Genomic DNA, 16,698 nt, shown 5'->3' on the forward strand with positions numbered 1-16,698 from the left:
TCTCTCCAAGCCTGGGGCATGTTGCTGGGCTGAGGCTACAGACCCTTGGCAGGCAGTTGAGCAGCCATGTTCCTCAGCCCACCTGTTGCCAGAACTTTCCAGCTACCAGGACTACACATTGAGAGGACTTGGTAGAGGAGATGGCAAGTGATTCACTTCCATTTGGCCAGGGTCCTTCATTTGTGAAACAGTCTGACTACTTCTCAAGTTAGTAGATAAGACAGCTTCCATGAGGTGGCAAAAACCACAAGAAAAGCACATCCATACAAAAGCCAACGCACAGCCAGCTGGTCGCAGGATCCGTTTCCCTACACAACCATCTGTACAAGTTAGCAAAAGCACCAGTACCTTCCAACAAGTGTTTCAAAAGTAAGTTAACGCAGAAGAAAGGACTGTAGCATATGTCAGAGTGAATATCTTTCATACATAAAATTTTTACAAATTCAAAACATGAAAATCCCAATAGAAAATTACAAAAGGGCACGAAGAGGTAATTTACAGAAGAAATACAAATGGCATTTATCTCGACTCCTTCCTGAAATCCTAATAAAATGACAGTCAAGGACGGAAAGCAGGCAGAAACACCAAAGAACAAGAGAAAGGAGACTGGAAAGGAGCCTAAGAAGAGAGCAAATGTGACAGCAAAATCTTGGAAGATGGAAAGCTATCACGTACGTGTAACTGACTGAAGCGTGAACGTTCTCCACTCACCTGAGTGTCTCAGGAGGAAAGGTTCTCCAAAGGATACCAAGGTCCACTGGAAACCCCAGAGCACTCAAGAGAAATCCTGCATCTCTAAAGACAGGGATGTGGGAGAGGCACCGCAGAGGAAATGGACTGAAAGCCTAAATCAGAAGCAGCTAAACACCCAGCTCACCTCCTCCACTGCTGCACGCATCTCAGCAGGAGCCAGACTGTGAGCCCTGGACAGGATGACCCCCAGCACAGGTGAGCACAGGTGAGCACACCTCTTCGTTGAACCACACACAAGCTGGTTCTGTACAGTGGCGCCTCCAGCCTCTGGTTCCCAGAGCCTCCAGAACACTGGCTGCCAGGTCCACGTACCACCCGCCCCACCTGGCAGATCAGCCCTCACCACCCTCTGTGAGGCCCACCACTCAACCAGCCCTTCCACCCACACAGGCCTCGAATCAGCTTTTTGTGCCTCTCTTTTAAATGTGAATGGACATTTGAAGAAGGCCTCTAACTTGAAAAATAAAGACAATTTTTTCTCTTTACTCAAATAGACCAGATCCCATCTAATCTCACCAGCAATATCAATATTAACATAAATACGTAAAGTGCTTCAAATGTGTTCATTGAAAGCTATTACACAAATCTGTTGGCTCATTTACATACTAAAATACCTTTAAAACTCATTGCTGTTATTACAGTGACAACTTATTTTCATCCTAACTACATGGAGTCAGAATGTTATAGAGGTTCTTTGCTATAACCATGGAGAAGAGGGTGAGCTACAGAGCAGAGAGTGAGAAACGCTGGTGCTTCCACAGCTCTGTGCTCAGTGAGCCAGCTATGCCCACCTGGACAAAGGGAAAGTGTGAGCCCCTTCACATCCAAGGTCAAACCTGATCTGGGCTCAGCTGGCCACATGTGGCACAGCTGCTGTTGCTGTACGCAACAGAGAAAAGCAATTAAGAGGACAGGTTCCAGTGTCAGACAGCCTTGCGAGTGAGAAGCACAGCTGTACCATTTACTTCCTGGCCATGGTTCAGTAGGGCAAGTCAATAAATCTCCTTAAGTGTCAGAGTTTCTATCTGAAAATGGGTACAATACATATAAAGTTGAACTGATCATTAAATGAGCACATTATATGGTTAGAGACATATATCTAATTACATAACAAATGTCAGCTATTGTTATCCTAGAACTTAACATAAGGTAATCCAGATTCAAATCCCAGTGCTTCCACTTATTAGCAAATTACTTAACTTTTCTGAGACTCAGTTTCCTGATCTATAAAATGAAGGGAATGAGACCTATAAGAATTTTTTTAAAAAAGAATTAAAAACCACACCTGACAAAGCCCAGGTCCAATGGCTTCACCACTGAAGTCTATCAAACATTTAAAGAATACCAATTCTTCACAAATTTTTCCAAAGACTATAAGAGGAGGAAACAGTTCCAAATTAATTTTATAAGACCAGTATTACTCTGTTACCAAAATCAGATGAAGACATGACAATAAAACTAGACAAATATCTCTTTTGGATATTGATGCAGAAATCCTCAACAAAATACTAGCAGACCAAATCTAGCAACATATAAAACAGATTATACACCATGACCAAGTGGGACTTATCCCAGGAATGCAAGGTTGGTTTGACACCTGAAAATCAATGTAACCTATATCAGTTGAATAAAAACAAAAATCACATGATAATCTCACAGAAAAAGCATTTGATGAAATCCAACACTCTTTCATGATAAAAACACTCAACCAACTAGGAACAGAAGGAAACTTCCTCCTACTTGTACCACTTTTATTCAAATAGTACTGAAAGTCCTAGCCACAGCAATCAGACAAGAAAAAGAAATAAAAGGCATCTAACTGGGAAAGAAGTAAAACTGCCATTATTTGCAAATGACATGATACTATACATAGAGAGAATCCCAAAGATTCTACCAAAAAACCTATTAGAAATTATAAATGAATTTAGTAAAGTAGCAGGATACAAAATTAATATTCAGAAATCAGTTGCATTTTTATACACCAATAACAAACTATCAGAGAGATATTTTTTAAATCCCATTTACAATTGCATTAAAAAAATACTTATGAATAAATTTAACCAAGAAGTAAAAGACCTGTACTCAGAAAATTATACAATATTAAAGAGAGAAATAAATGGAAACATATACCATACCATGCTCATGGATAGAAAGAATATAGTTAAAATGTCCATACTACCCAAGGCAATATATACAGTCAATGCAATTCCTATCAAAATACCAATGGCATGTTTCACAGAACTAGAACAAACAATCCTAAAATTTATATGGAACCATAAAAGACCCCAAACAGCCACGGCAATCCTGAGAATGAAGAACAAAGCTGGAGGTATCACACTACGTGATATCAAAATATACTACAAGGACATAGTAATCAAAAGAGCATGGTACTGGCATAAAAACAGACACATAGATCAATGGAACAGAATAGAGATCCCAGAAATAAATCCATGCCTATATGGTCATTTAATCTATAACAAAGGAAGCAAGAATTTACAAGAAGACAGTATATTCAATAAATGGTGCTGGGAAAACTTGAAAGATACATGAAAAAAAAAAATGAAACATCTTCTTATGCCACATACAAGAATAAACTCAAAATGGAATAATGAGGGGCAGCCGGATAGCTCAGTTGGTTAGAGCGTGAGCTCTCAACAACAGGGTTGCTGGTTCGATTCCCACATGGGCCAGTGAGCTGCACCCTCCACAACTAGATTGAAGGACAACAACTTGGAATTGATGGGCCATGGAGAAACACACTGTTCCCCAATAAAAAATTAAAAAAAAAAGAGTTCATCTTAAAAAAAAAAAAAGGATTAATAACTTAAACGTAAGACCCGAAGCCATAAAACTCCTATTAGAAAATATAGGAAGCAAACTCTCCGACATTACCCTTAGTAATATTTTTACTGATCTATTTCCTTGAGCAAAGGAAACAAAGGAAAAAATAAACGGGACTGTATCAAACTAAAAAGTTTTTTCACAGCAAAGGAAACTTCCATCAATAAAACCAAAAGACGTCCTACTGAATGGGAGAAGGTATTTCCCAATGATACATCTGATAAGGGGTTAATATCCAAAATTTATAAAAAACTCTTACAACTCAACACCAAAAAAACAAACAATCCAATTACAAAATGGGCAGAGGACCTCTATAGACATTTCTCCAAAGAGGACATACAGATGGCCAATAGACACATGATAAGATGCTCAAATCACTCATCATCAGAGAACTGCAAATTAAAACCACAATGAGATACCACCTCACTCCCGTCAGAATGGCTATCATCAATAAATCAACATATAACAAGTGTTGGCAAGGACATAGAGAAAAGAGTATCCTCATGTACGGTTAGTGGGACAGCAAACTGGTACAGCCACTGTGGAAAACAGTATTGGGGTTCCTCAAAAAATTAAAAATAGAACTACCTTATGACCCAGCAATTCCACTAGGTATTTATCCAAAGAAATCCAAAACACTAATTCGAAAAAATATATGCCTCCCCTATGTTTACTGCAGTGCTATTCACAATAGCCAAGATAGGGAAACAACCGAAGTGCCCATCAATAGTTGGTTGGATAAAGAAATTGTGGTACATTTATACAATGGAGTATTACTGTGCCCTAAAAAGGAATGGAATCTTACCACTTGCAACAACATGGATGGACCCAGCGGTTATTACACTAAGTGAAATAAGTCAGACTGTGAAAGACAAATACCATATGTATCTCATTTATATGTAGAATCTAAACAACAGAATAAACAAATAAACAAAACAGAAATAGACTCATAGAGAAAAAACTGATGGTTGCTAGATGGGAGGCGGTTTGGGGAATGGGTAAGAAAAGTGAAGGGATTAGGAAGTACAAATCGGTAGTCACAAAATAGTCACAGGGATGTGAAATACAGTATGGGGAATATAATCAATGATATTGTAAAAATTATGTATGTTGTCAGATGGGTACTACTAGGCCTACCGGGGGAAATCATTTCATAAAGTATATAAATGTCTAACCACTGTGCTGTACACCTGAAACTAATATAAAATAATATTGAATGTCAATTATAATTTAAAAAAAAAAAAATATATATATATATATATATGGTCACAGGATGTAAAGTACAGCATAGGGAATAAGTCAATGGTACTGTAATAGCTATGTACGATGTCAGAGGGGTAGCAGATTTGTTGGGGTTATTACTTTGGGAGAGGTGTAAATGTCTAACCGTTATGTTGTTTTGTACACCTGAAACTAATAATAAAAAAAGAATCAGCATATTAAAAAAAAGAAGGAAACTTCCTCAAACTGATTTGAAAAAAAAAAAGAAATGCTAATACAAGATCCAGTGGTGAAAGACGCTTTCTCCCTAAGATTAGGAACGAGACAAAATGTCCACTTTTGTCACTTCTATTCAGCAATGTACTACGGGTCCCAGCCAGGGAAATTAGACAATCAATCAATCAATCAATCAATCAATCAAAATGGCATTCAGATTGGAAAGAAAGAAGTAAAACTATAGTATCTTCTAATGCAAATGACATCTTACATAGAGAAAATCCTAAGGAATCCACTAAAAACCTACCAGAATATACATGTTCAGTACGGTTGCAGGATAATAGATCAAGATACAAGAATTAACTGTTTTTCTGTACACTCATCACAAATAACCTAAAAATGAAATCAAGAAAACAATTCCACTCACAATAGTATCAAAAATAATAATAAAGTACTTAGGAATAAGCCTAACCAAGAAGGTGAAAGACCTGCTGTATACAGGCATAACCTCATTTTATCGTGCTTTGCTTTATAACGCTTCACAGTTGTGTTTTTTACAAATTGAAGGCAAGGCCCTTCCACCAGCAAAAAGATTATGACTCGCTTTATTGCAATACTAGCTTTAATGTGGGGGTTTGGAATGGAACCCACAACATCTCTGAGGTATGCCTGTATGAAAAACTACAAAACACTGCTGAAAGAAATTAAAGAAGACTCAATTAAATGTAAATTCATCTATGTTCATGGATCAGAAGACTTAACGTTAAGATGGCAATACTCCCCAAACTGAGCTACAGATTCAATGCAATCCCTATCAGAATCCCAGCTGACTTCTTCATGAAAATTGACAAATGGATTCAAAATTCATATGGAATTGCAAGGGACCCAAAAGTAGCCTAAACAACCTTGAAAAAGAAGAACAAATTATGAAGATTCATACTTCCTGATTCCAAAACTTACTAAAAAGCAATGGAAATCAAGACAGTGAGGTATTAGAACAATGATAGGCATATAGATCAATGAAATAGAACTGAAAATCCAGAAATAAATTCATACATCTTTAGTCAAGTGATTTTTGACAAGGGTACCCAAACCATTCATGGAGAAAGCACAGTCTTTTCAACAAATGGTGCTGGGACCACTGGACAGCCACATGCAAAAGTTTTTCCCTGACCCTACACTATATAAAATAATTAACTCAAAATGCATCAAAGACATAACTATTAAGAGCTAAAACTATAAAACCCCTAGAAGAAAACATAGGAGTAAATCTTCATGACCTTGGATCTGACAAAGGAGTCTTAGATAAGACACCAAATGCACAAGCAACGAAATAAATAATAAACTGGACTTCATCAAAATTTAAAATGTTTATGCTTCAAAGGAAATGATCAAGGTGAAAAGACAACCCACAGAACGGGAGAAAACTTTTGCAAATCACGTATCTGATAAGGTACCTGTATCTACAAAGAATCCCTCCAGCTCAATGATGAAGACAATCCAATTTTTAAATGGGCAAAAAAAAATCGAACTTTTCAATGTTCAATAAACACACGAAAAGATACTGCACATCATTAGTCACTAGAAAAATGTAAATCAAAAAACCACAATGCGGTAACTACTTCACACGCAGTAGGATGAATAAAGCGGCGGAGAATATCAAGTGTTGATGAGGACACAGAGAAATGAGAACCCTCATACGCTGCTAGTAGGAATGTAAAACGGTACAGCTGCGTTGGAAAGCAGTCTGGAAGTTCCTGAAATGATTAAACAACGTTACCGTATGACCCAGAAATTCCACTCCTAGGAATATACCCAAAAGAACTGGAAACAGGTATTCAAACAAATACTCGTACATGAATATTCATAGCAGCGCACTCCCAATAGCCAAAGGAAACCTGAATGTTGAATATCCACTGGATGAACAGAAAAACAAAATGTGACATATCCATACAACGGAATATTATTTGGCTGTAAAAAGGACTGAAGTACACGCTACAACTTGGATGAACCTTAAAAATATTACACTAAGGGAAAGAAGCCAATCACAAAGTCTACATATTACGATTCCATTCATATGAAAGTCCAGAATAGGCAAACCTATAGACACAGAAAGTAAATTAGTGATTGCTGGGGTTGGAGGGGTGGGGGTGAAGGGGGACAGGAGTTTATAGCTAAAGAATAAAGAGGTTTTTTTTGACATGATGAAAACATTCTGAAATTGACTATGGTGATAGTTGTACATATTTGTAAGCATACTAAAAAAATGCTGAACTGTATACTTTAAATGGGTGAATTGTATAGTATGTAAATTATATTTCAATAAAGCTGTTTTTTCTCAATCTGCCAAGTGCCTAGCATAGAGTCTGAAACACAGTAAGCACTGTCCAATAAATGTTAGCAATTATTATTTAGGAGCCCATTAAGAGGTTTCTCTACCCAAGGGGAAAAAACCCAAGTCAATTCCCCAATTATTATGGGCCAAGAATATAAGTTTCACATAGGAGAACTAGCATCTGTTATCAAGGACCCTTCTTAACATTTTTTGTTCTCTCACTTCAGCATGGTATTTACTACATTTTAATTTCCCCTCAAACAAAGAAAAAAATGGGAACTATCTCAAACAGAAAAACCCCCCTCTTCTCAAGAGAACTGCCTGCATTATCAAATGGTATTAGTGTGTCACCAATTTTTAAAATGTTTAGATATAAATTTCCAAATTACGATCTCATATAATCAAACTTAGGAGTTCTCTTATTAAATATCTTGTCTGAAATTAACACAACTGAAGTGTCCCCAAAACTAAAGCATTTTATAAAAAAAATTAATTTTCTATGTTAAAAAGAGCAAAAGAAAAAATCCTGAACTAATACAATAGACACAAAGCCCCAGGAAATGCTAGGTACAATTTTAAACGTCTTGTCAGGGTTCGACCTTGGAGCAATGGCCTGCTCATCAGGTCTTTCAAGTACAAAATCCAAAAACAGCACAGGGCCTTTTCTTTGCAATTGGAGAATCATCACAGTAATAAAGGAGATGATGTAGCCAGAAGTCATTCATTAAGCAAATCAAAGAAATGTTTACAAATGTCAAAATAAATGGACTTTGGATGGGAGTAAATGCAACGTTTTTAATTTCCACAAAATGTGGGAATTATAAACCTTTCCTAAGGCCTTATATGATACGCAATTTATCTTTCTACCCATATTTCCAATAAGACAGGGACTATTGTAGAATGGTTTTCATTATCATAAAAACCACTATGTCTTTGAAAGACAATGTGAGGACAGGTTGAGAACATAGGCTCAACTATGAAATGCACTCTGGGACTTGGCTGAAACCTCTATTTTAGAAACATGGACAGTCATGTCCCCAGCCCCATTTTCCAGGTGATACAGAAGGCCAAAGAAAGAAGATTAAGGGCTAGATCTTGACTGTCCAGCAACTATCATAATAAATTTCTTTCTTTGTAAAAACGTTACCTTTTTTATAGTCACTATGCTGTACCTTACCTCCCCAGGACTTACAGATCTTATCTATGCCTTTTGACCACCATCACCCACTTCACCCACCCCCCACTCCCTGCCTCTGGCAACCACAAATCTATTCTATGAGTTTGGGTGTTTTTTTTCCCTTAGATTCAACATATAAGTGAGATCATACAGTTTTTGTCTTTCTCCGACATATTTCACTTAGTACAATGTCCTCAAGATCCATCCACGTTGTCACAAATGGTAAGATTTCCTTTTTTTATGGCTGAATAATGTTCCATCATATATGTCTATACGTAGATGTACGTGTACATATACATGTATAAAAACATATTTTCTTTACCCATTTATCTATCGATGGGCACTTAGGTTGTTTCCACATCTTGGCCATTGTAAATGCTGCAATGGACATGAGGGTGTTGATATCTTTTCAAGACAGTGATTTTGTTTCCTTTGAATAAATACGCAGAAGTGGAATTGCTGGATCATATGTTAGTTCTATTTTTAATTTTTTGAGGAACTTCCGTACTATTTTCCATAGTGGCTGCTCCAATTTATAGTCCCACATAAATTTCTAATCAGTAGATAATATACTCCTGTTTTTCGCTTCAAATGAAGAAAATCTAAAGCTGACTACCCATAGTCACAATACTTAACAGCTCATCCAAGGAAACAAAATACTATTAAAATTTTCTTTATATGTTGGGTAAACATCTTAACCAAGAACAAGCTGTGAAACTAAGGTCTACTTCTATGGTTTAAGGATTTACTTCATACGTGTCAGAGGAAAGTTTGCTAAAAATCATTCTCAGAATAAAATACATTCAATTTATAATCTTCAACCTCCAGGAGAGTACAAAGGCATGCTTTTATAGTACTGCCTACTGCCAAGTCAAGTGATACAGAGAAAATTTATTTCATAGGCCCAACACGAGAAATAAGTTGGGTGTTAGGAGAAAAAAATGTAGAGATAGGGTGTTTATATTGTAATGGCAGGCACCAAATAAAATACACTCAAAACACCTAAGTAAATGTTACTACATTTTCTCTATTCTACTTCCATCAATCTCATAAAAAACTGATCACAATTGACATTTTCCTGTTTATTGAGAAGTTATCTGTTTAAAGATTCCAGCAGATGTACTTCTATGGTTCGTATGAAAGGAAACACATCCTGCTAGGAACACATACAGGAAAACCCCTACTAGTAGCAAAATCCCGCTCAGCCCATTTGCTGAGTGAGACCTTTCCACAGCATCTGTTACTCCAGTACTCACCAGGCTGAGAAGGTTCCCCAGCCAGGACTACAGAAGACTCCCGAACGTCCCAGTGGGGAAAGAACACGGTCCCTCTAAGTTGCTGCTTTTATGGCAGGCACTTTTTAATGTTGAAGAGATCAGATGCATCATTTAATAGGAAATGGCAAGTAGAATCACAAATGAGGAAATAAATGTCCTAAAATCAGCTATGAAAATGGCAATGCCAACATTTAAAAATTCCTTTTGACAAGCTGGAAATGTAATCTGTAAGCCGACATAGAACACACATTTACAAAAACGCAGACACCCAAAGCAAACATGGGAGGTGCTCTGATTAAGTATAAAAATTCAACTTTCATCATTTCTGGATATGAGGTGGCTGAGCTTTTTTGAATTTTCTTGAACAAAACCTACCCGTGACACTCAAAGAGTTCACCTAACGAACCATTTTCACCGCATCCAAGTCCTTAACAGATTGATATATGAGATATTCCAAGAAAATGCCTAATTTACCTGCTTTAATAGAAGTGGTTCTTAAAAGGAAGAAAAAAAACACCCAACATTTGCTGTAAAGCACAGCAGAAAGTCAGATGTACAACAGACCTTGTACCCCACTGGTGTGGCTGAAATAGATTTACATTCCATTGATGACATTGAGGTGTTGGAAAATGCTTTTTCTAGTAAAATTGCTGACCATTTAAGACAACTGACGGCAAGTATGGAACAGCCTTGATGTTGGTTCAATTTACCATCATAAGAATGGTAAGAATAAAGGGAGTGGGGGGAAGACAAGTTTAGAAAACGGACAAAAAGAATAAAGGGGGGAAATTCACATTCCTCATAGCCCTCCAAACAGTACCATCCCATTACTCATCCAGGTAACAGGTGAGATGCCAAGCATGAGACACGCCAATCACAAAGGCCCTTTGTTGCAATTCAATAACCCAGTATCATTTTGTTTTAAAAAGTTTCTAGGAACGAAAAGACAAGGAAATGCAAGTAAAAGCTACCAAAAAGCTCAGTCCTACAGAAGCCTGGATTGGAAAGGGTTCCGATGCACATCAATTCCAGCCCCTTCATTTTCAGCCCAGAGACATTATGTGACTCGTCCAAAGACAAGGGACTCCAGAGAGAGACACAATGACCCTGAACCACAAAGTACAGTGAAGTTCAACTTTCTACCCCCTGAACTTTCCGTTTTTCAATGCTAAATGCCCCATCAAACATACAATTTGGCTTTCCCACGTCAGCCAAGAGTGCCACTCAGCGCTCTTTCATGTGGGTTCCACTTGGCCTGTTCGTGCAACTTTTAAATATGAAATTGCATTTTGCTCACACTTTATAAACATGACTAAACACAGAAAAATCAAAATTCAGAAACTGACTGTAAGCATTCAAATATACTGAGACAAACAACCGAGTATTAGGCCAAAGGAAGCAAATCTTGACTTCTGATTGAAAACCCTTGGGCTTTTTTTGCCAGAGGACTATGTGCTCAATCGTCAAAGACAATTTCTAAAAGGTGAGGTATAACGAAGAGGTTTATACTTTTTAAAGGTTTCTGAGAACTCCTACTTTTACAATTTGGTACTCATTGTAAGAGCCTGTTAGAAAGACAAGTTGGGGACCACCTGATAGCAACATAGCACTGATGATTAAGAGTAAAATGTGAAGCCATGAAAATGACTGCTAAAAATTAAGTCTGACAAGAAATAAAATGGGCTATATACATACAGAAATCAAATCACCATGATGTAAACTTTAAATATCTTACAGTTTTATGTATCAATTATACTTCAATAAAGCTGAAATTTTTAACAAAATGCAACAAGCATATGAGCAGCAAAATAGCTGTTCAAACAAAGATTAGTATTTAAAGATCCTAAATCCAAAAAGTAAAAATCCTCAAATTAACTCTTCCACGCCTGTATTAAGGAGAGACCCTTTTATCAACGAAAAGATGCACGAATGGGTCCTGTAATGCACTTAAAATAAAATAAAATAAGGATGCCATTACAGAAATTTTGCAGTTACTAAAATGAGATTATAAGGTCTTAGGGGTCAGCTCTTGCTCTTCAATGACAGAAATACATATTATTACGCAGTCAAAATAAGAACAGATTTTCCCCAAGATCATGTGTAAGGATGATGAGTTCGCAATCCCTCCTGTCTCCCAATATTCTGCTTATCACCAGCCTCTTTATCAGCACAACCACCTCCACCCATCCTTGGAGCTTTGAAAAGGACTGAAGAAATCTCCGTCATGGAGAGAGGCAGGCACTACCTGCCCAGAGAACACTGTGCAACTGGATAAAACTGTCTGCGGCTGCAGTCATCTCCCGAGGGCACCACAGGAGACTAGATTCAGAAGCTGAACTCGGCTCTGCCTCTCCCTTCAAAGAGTCAAATTAATCCCACGAGTTTTCATACCAACTGCAGAACTTTTACAGACGTGACTGACCCAGCAATCTCGCTTTAAAATTAATAATGAACGTGTTTCAAAATACTCTTTCTATACTGATGACCTACTTTTCTTATCAACAACTGGTAAAACGCACACTGTGTATGACTGTCTAAACTTGCTAAGTCTGTTTCCATTACTGAGTCAGATGGGGTTTCTCTTGGAATAAAATTTTAGTAATTCTTTGGCAATATTTTTATACCAGGAAATGAAATTAACTGGACTCCCAGATCTTTCTGTTGTTATTTTTTTAAGGCATTTTTATAAAGACACTCAGGAGCTAGTCACAGGCAAAACTAGCAACGTCAAAAAACAAAGTAAACACCTTCAACTGAAGAATTTCAGTCTTCTCTTTTTAATACCCCCTACCATGCGCAAGCAGTGATTAACTAAACATATACTCTTGACACTGTTTCAAGGAAACGCTAAGGTACAGTAGGAAAAAGTCTGGCTTGGACGTCAGACACGAGTTTATCCTAACACAGTCACCTACCCACTGAATCATTTTTGTCCCATGGTTTTTGGTTTCTTTTATAAAATGGGAGAACTAAAATATAAATTATTTCTACAGTCCTATTATAACCTAAAGGCTACAAGTCCGTAGGAAATGCTTCTTTCATTGGGATCTAGTCCACAATTAACTAAGAACCAAATTAGTTCCTAGCACCCCCAGGGTTATATACACAGCACATACACTCGTCTGTGAATGCTGAATAGGTCTTCAATCCCGGTTATTCGTCATTTATTTATTCAACATTCCATTATTTATTGAGCTCTGACCATACGTCGGGCCACCATGTTAGACGTTGAAGATGCAGTGGTGAGCAAACTGAGCTGGCCCCTGCACAAGGAGCTTAGTCTCCTGCAGGAGACATACCACAATCAGACGTTCACCCAAACATTAATGTGGGGCTGGGACAAATGTTGGGATGATGAACTCCATGGGGAGGAAATCAATAACCAAGGCAAAGAACCACCTCTTCGTATATTAGCGCCAAAGGGCATTCTCTATTCAAGTAGGGTGTCCGAAAAGAGTAAAAACATAGGAAAATATTTAAATTACTCATTGTACCTTTTCAGATTAATAACTGGATCTGTGGCTTTAAAATTAAGGTTGTTTGCCAAGAAAGGTGCCTGGATCTTGAAAGTAAACATACTGATCATGCCATTTCAAAATGAAACTGTTTAAAATAAAAATCTCCCTATGTTTCCAGAATTTTCAGACAAACTATAGAAACAGGAAAGTATACCTCTTAAAATCTTACTGCAACTTAGGACAAATCATTTTGTCTGATCCGTTTTGGTAAAATTACAACTATTTCCTTATCAGTACCCCTCTCTCTTCTAAGGGGGGGGGGGAACACAGACTATCAGTATCTGTAAAGAGTGCAAGAAACTGTAAGAATGTAACTCACTGGGGAAAATGTAGTTACAACCAAATACTTTTTATAATCTTTAAAAACTACCAGAAATAAAAGTGCCACACACACACACACACACACACACCCCACATGTGATTACAAAAACAATTCGTTTTTTGTGATCACTCATCACAACACCAATCACCGATATGATATAAACCAAAGCCTATCGCTCCTGAAATTTTCATACTGCACACATGAACTCCTAAAGGACGAGATCATTCAGCAATTGAAATGGTGCACAATTTGCACTTATTCAGTCGTCAAATTCTCAACTCAAAACGAATCCAAACACATTGCATCCTCGGAGCTCCCGGAGCCACTCAAATGCCCGAAGACCTGCCCCGTGATTCTTCGGGGCTGGGCCTGAAGCCACATCAGGACAAACCACGAAGTGGCAGACACTTTCCAGTCAGTCGATACATTAAAGGAGGAGAAATTCGAGAAGAGGAGAAAGACAGTATAGGGAAACTCAGCTGTTCAATGGCTACCTTAACTTTAAATCTGCATCTTAATAAAAATTATGGTTCTTCCCATATCTACTTTGACAAAAACTATCAAGATGGAAGCATGCTCCCCCTAGGATGTGGCTTCACTGAGTCTTTCTAAAGTCAAAGTTGCCCTAAGAACTCCACGCTACCAATATTTTCAATTGATTCAAAGAGTCAGTTAAGTAAATTTGCAATAAAGTACCAAAATGTAATGTCACCCTGTTTTTCAATCAGAATCCATGCTTTAAATAACCAGAACTCCAAAATTTGCTTTGCAAATGAAACACTTCAATACACATATATACACACACTTTGCTAACATTTATTTATAATGAAAACTATGAAGTTAGCTTACATGAGATAATTTAACAAGAATGCTTAAAATCAGGAGCCCTACACCACAGAAAACTTCCTCTTTATTCATACTCTTATCTTCTAGGAAAATGGGAAGACTGACAATCTCTATCACAAGCGCATCATGTAAAACTGAAATTCAATTATTCAACTATTATTTACTGAGCACCTACTATGTGTCAGGCAGTCTGCTGGGACATGGAGGCACAAAAAATGTAAGGCAGTCTCTTGCTTTCAAGAAACATGCAATATAGTAGCACTAGTGTTCATTTTCACAAACTGGAAAATACTAATTCTATACTTATATTTACCTTTGAATTTCTACTGATATAACCCAAAATTTCATTAGTATTAGCAATGAAATCATTACACTAGTGACACCCACAAATTACATTTGCATCTACTTTGATAACCTGTATCGGAACTATATTGACATGTTAGCCTAATGTATTGTGTTACAATGACTTTCCACAATCTGGGACACCCTACCTGGCTGACACGACTCTCCCCCTTCACACCTGTTCCCAGTCAGCCCAGGGCTACTCCGCACACCCACAGGCAGGGCCTCACCCTCTGTTTCCCATAAATACTGACTCTCCAGCCCCCGTGTCCTCTTACCTCCTGCAGAGCTCAGTCCCACACAGAATTCAGCACCAACAATTCAGCACTTACGGGCTAGGGGAAGCTTGTCATGTACTTTTAAAACGACTGCACATTTTATAAGGAGATCTCACCATGAAGCCTGCCATGAACACTAAGCGAAGACTTTTTTAAATTGCACCTGAAAAACCAGGTCCCAACCTAATCCTTATTCCACTTAGCTTCATAAGTTGTTGGCATGAGAAGAGTTCTTGGAAACCGGGGAGTCCAAACCCTTCAAAGAGGCAATGACAGAAAGGAGCGCTCGATTATTTCCCCTTGTTTGTGGAAAGAAGGGGCTTTTTGGCACGAGTTCATAAGGGAAGAGAAATACGGATGGAGATCAGCACCTCGCTCTGGCCAGCACCAGCGGCCCCAAATTACAACATTACCCTGCCCCGACCCACTTCTCAAAGGTCACAGAAACCCAGCCACTTGGCTCAAACCTAAGACCCTTTTAAGCCTTGGTTCCCACACAGAAAGAGAAAAAAAGCGATGATGAGTATTGGGGGGGGGGAAAGTGGAGCAGATTGATGGTTTTTGAGGTAACAGGAAGACTCTTTCAAAACAGGCAGGCTTCCTCCTGATTCCAGGTGTCAGAGCCGGCCGCTTTACATGGGCTCTGCAGACCCCACAGGCCTCCACTCAGCTTTCCCTTGGAAACACTGTCACCGTGACTGAACGCCAACATTTCAGAGAGACAATCTATCGATGAGCCTCCTTTTTTAAAACAATCAATACTGTACCTCTACAGGGTTAAGGGACATGAGTAAAATAATATAAATAAGGCCCACAGCTGTCCTAAGAGTGAGTAACAGTGATAGTTTAGTAATAACTGTGGTCATCCAGGAACACATTAGTGGAAATACATTTGAACCACTTGCTTTGCTACTATTAATACTATTTAAAGATCAAATTAATCTGGGAAGTAGAAGCTTCAAATTAAGAGAGAAGCAAGATGAAGCACTTGGAGGGCTGCTGTGGCCTGAGGTCACTGGGTACCACACACCTTGTGGGCAGGCACTCGGGGGGTGACACATACCGTGTTTCCCCGAAAATAAGACCGGGTCTTATATTAAGTTTTACTCCAAAAGACGCATTCGGGCTCCTGTTCAGGGGATGTCCTCCTGAAAGATCATGCGAGGGCTTCTTTTCCAGTTAGGTCTTCTTTTCAGGGAAACACGGTAGTTCCTTCCTTCTGTTTCACATGACTCCCAGGTCCCAAGATCCAGATTCCCATTATCACCATTCACAGTTTCCAAAGCTGTGCTGTGAATTAAGCAGATTTCTTCAGTCTAGGCTGGGAACTTACCCACCACTTGTAATATTGAATCTACACCAAAAAAGGCCATCTGAGTTCCAAATAACTGCGTTAGACTTTGGAACACAACCCAGTCCTGGGCTAGGGTGAATGCACACACTGCCCCCAAACGGGAAGTGCATCTGGGCTCTCAACCATTCCTTCTTAGAGAACCAGAGGGTCCACAAGGATCCTTTGCAGGTAAGATGCATCATTTGCTCCACTTGACAGTGTAACTCAGCCCAATGCAT

General features: G+C 38.4%; 1 protein-coding gene across 3 annotated transcripts in view; it reads right to left on the minus strand.

Annotated features, from left to right (window-relative positions):
- CORO1C (coronin 1C) overlaps positions 1–16,698 on the minus strand; it is a 72,600-nt gene that overhangs the window by 47,420 nt on the left and 8,482 nt on the right. Inside the window, exon 2 of one of the 3 annotated variants that reach the window (XM_074321108.1) lies at positions 16,190–16,416. The exons of the other annotated variants lie outside the window; for them this stretch is intronic. The gene's annotated coding sequence lies outside the window, so the exon portion shown is untranslated. The remainder of the gene's footprint in view (positions 1–16,189; positions 16,417–16,698) is intronic. 3 annotated transcript variants of the gene reach the window in all.

The sequence above is a fragment of the Rhinolophus sinicus genome, linkage group LG16 (genome assembly GCF_036562045.2).
Source record: "Rhinolophus sinicus isolate RSC01 linkage group LG16, ASM3656204v1, whole genome shotgun sequence".
Lineage (NCBI taxonomy): Eukaryota > Metazoa > Chordata > Mammalia > Chiroptera > Rhinolophidae > Rhinolophus > Rhinolophus sinicus.